Below are 3743 nucleotides of genomic sequence, written 5' to 3'. Positions count from 1 at the left end.
TGTTCGTTTGAAGATTACCACAACGTACATGCCAAGCTTTCTAATTTAGGCAGGCGAAGTGACAAACATGGTGCGATGCCAGGTAAAGATGATGGGACAGTAGAGGAGCTATGAAGTGGCTCAAACTGTTGCTTTGATTGATCGCGAAAGTTATGCAGAGTTCGTCCTGGCAGCGTACTGCTGTCTGTGTTGCTGTTGAATTTTGATTGAAGGAGCTTCGCAACACCTTAGATCAATCTGCAGAATAGGAAGCTGCCCACCTTCGTACTTAGGTTGAATATTTTTAACGAAGTTTCAACGTTTGTTTGAAGTTCATGCTGTGCATGTTTATATGCGAAGAATATTTCACCAAAATCTTTAAAATATCGTGGGCAAGCGACAATATTTTCTGTGTGTTGTCACCATATGTCTGAATTAATTTCCAAAAACCGCAAAGGCAAATGCGTACTCGCATAAAATGTTTCGCTAATCTTTTCCATTATTTTTCACCGACGCGAAAAAAAGGTCAGAGCAGCGCACGCTAGTTAGAGAGTTGGCTTACAGTGCATGTGTTCCGTTACTGAACAAAAATATTCTTTCGGGTCGTTGTCTGAACGTTAGCATCCGGTGCTTCAACAGCTTTATTTGAGCAACGGTACAGATCAGTGCGCCATTTAGGCGCATGGATGGTAAGCTTTTTGTCTTGCTTATATCTAACGGTTCCACTTAGAAAATTCATTCCATCACCTTAGCGAGTTCGTATAATTTAAAATGAATGAAAATTTGCTAATTTGCTCAATGCGAAGCTGCTTCCCTCTGTTCTTTCTTTCTTCCAAGTGAGTATGATTTCCAGAAGGGCCTTTCATATGACATTTTAAAGGCTTTACTCGTTAACGAAAGTAGTTCTAACCTTGAAAGTAACGCTCCTGTTGGCTTTTTGTTTTCTATATTTTGAAAAGGATTTCGTTAAGACGCCGCTTAGCCACGTATGTTGCTGTAACTTTTGCTCTTAAACCATCATTATATGCCTTTTGACTGAGTGCGTAAGTATCCGTCAGCGATTTGTGCTGATATAGACGCTGCTCTCTCCTCTCATCAATTACCACCACAGTCCTTCAGGACACGGACAGCAGTCTCTTCCCGTTCTCAAGAACGTCTACAATATTCCGAGTTAAATTTCTTTCAGAATGCAGCTGTTTGCAGATGACTGCGTACTTTCCCGCGCTATTAACAAAAGTAACGTTGTTTTAAACCCACAATCTGACCTCCGTCAAATCAACGCTTGGTGCCACAATCGGTTGATGTCATAACACGCAAAGAAAACGTTTCCTTTAGTTTGCATCGCAAAAAGTCTTGCGCTACTAACGATTGCATGATACGTGGCTCTGTAATATTCTCTGTTAAATGCAGCAGCTACGCAGGAGTTATTACAACTGCTGGTTTATCATGGCACCCATACATAGCCAGCTTTACAAGCGCTGCCGATTGCTTTATTGGTTTCTTACACCTGATGGCGTGATCATCAGCTTTGACGCGGAAAGGGCAGGCGTTCAGCTGTCTGTGTATGTACGTAAAGGACCGTCAAAAGTTCTCAAGTCATGATCTCGTGTACGTCTATGTCAGCCTGGCCTGGGAAATTTTGACGGTCCCTGCACAAGCATTCGTATATATGTGCATGTATTCAAAACTGCAAAACTGAAATATTTTAGAAGGGGGTCTATCACGCCTCCTGTTTACTAAAGTGCTGAAGTGACCACCCTCCTCTGTCAAACTTCAAACCTACTATTCTTTAGCCATACCTGGCTTTGTATGTTCATGCACTTCACGGTACCTTTACCCACGTAAGCACACTACATGCTTGAATTTTCGCAGAGATATGCCATTCTTCTCAATTTTTTTCGGGTATCTCTACACCTTCAGCTCAGCGAAATGAAACCTCGTGTCAACTTTGTCCAACTCGCATCACGCCGTCAAGTCACTTGTCTTTCCCTCCTCAGCCAATTCTTCTACAAGTCAGTCGAAAGATACCTCATTGTTCCTGCGAATCGCCAATCAAGCTATACTCTTCCCCGTGAGTTTCCTCAAACTCACGCTGCTTTCTATGCCTCCTGATTCTTCATACACACATCAAAAAGCCGGAATCTACTCCCCACCAAGGTATGATTCAATATGACTCAATCGTCTTCAAATACGACAAGACCTGTTGCACTAGATTATGCCCACTCATGTAAAACCCAATACCTCAGTGGCCTTTGACGTATTAGAAATAAATGACGTAATTATGGTGATGCTCGTTGAGATCGTTTAGGACATTATACGGAGTACATTGTCAAAGTTGCTGTTAATGTAAGCATTCATATTTATAATGAATATGCGTATTTCAAGTCATAAATGTTGCACTTAGCAGGGACTTTCATGTGACACAAAGAACATTACACTGCGCTCGCAGTTCAAAATAATTGTTGGGGTTGAATGTCCCAAAACCGCCATGTGGATATGAAAGATGCCGTAGTGGAGGACTCCAGACATTTCGGCTACTTAGGGTTCTCTAACGGGCAAATCAATCTAAGTACATGGGCCTCGGGCATTTCGCCTCCATTGAGAATGCAGCCGCAGCGGCTGGGGTTCCATCCCACGTCTTGCGGGTCAGCAGCCGGGTGCCTTAACCACTAGACCGCCGTAGTAACTGGAGTTTACAGTTGCGTTTGTTCCCAAACGCTTTATGCCATAGTATGGACACCTTCTCAAACCACTGTCATTGACTGCCAGCTTTCGTACGAACAATTTCTTCGTTAATAATGAGTACACAGAGCTTCGCTGCTAAGAAAGCATTCGTGGGACCAATTCCTGGCTGACTTCAGTCACACTTTCAAGGTGTCGAAGATGCCGACACGCCTGTAAAATAAGGATCGGACGGCTGATAAGCTTAGAAACATCGAACGATAGAAAGTGTCAATACGGCGTGCGTCACAACCACATTGTGCTTTTGGTACCTAAAAATAGCAGATTTATGTGAAGCGATAACTTCAATTTAGTCGGCTGGACTCACACATCATCTAGGCACATTCTCTCGGAATGTGCGGCTATAAGCGAAGAAAACACAGTCTTTCAAGATGAATCTCAGGTGCGGTGGACGGCCGCGCTGCGCAGCACCAACCTCCAGCATCAACTGGGGGCCATCCAGCAAATCCGTGATACGGTAAGAATGCAGTGTGTCTCCGGTCATCCTCTGGAGTGGCTTAGGTCCAGACGACGAGTTTATCGGAGTTTTTAATAAAGCTGTTACGACCACCGCTTCTCTAGACAGTTGTATGTTCATTTTTTTTGGAAAATTACGTGTACATCACACCCATATAATAAAATGCTTTACTTTTATATGATATATATTACTATATATTATATTGTATTTATACTGAAAATTGAGTGATTGAAAGGGGGTGCAGCCGCTTCATCCAAACATTTCAGTCGCACTTGGACTGCTCACCTCATTTCTTGTGTGCAGAAGATTGTGGTTACTCCTTGGTATTGGCTTGGTGGATAATTATGTTAAGAATTGTGTCACTAGTATGGAAATGCCGAAAAAAGTACGCAGCAACCACATTAGGCACTGGTTATGCACACAAAAAAGACAAAACAGAGAACAAATGAACAACACATGGCACCTGCATTTCGTTCGTTTGTCCTTCTTTTCTTTTTCGGTCATTAACGTTATCGTGCAGCTAAGTTTTTTTATTTTCCGCAATCACAACGAATATCACATGAAA

Source organism: Rhipicephalus microplus, chromosome 3, assembly GCF_043290135.1.
Source record: "Rhipicephalus microplus isolate Deutch F79 chromosome 3, USDA_Rmic, whole genome shotgun sequence".
Lineage (NCBI taxonomy): Eukaryota > Metazoa > Arthropoda > Arachnida > Ixodida > Ixodidae > Rhipicephalus > Rhipicephalus microplus.
Note: the sequence above shows the minus strand (reverse complement) of the source record.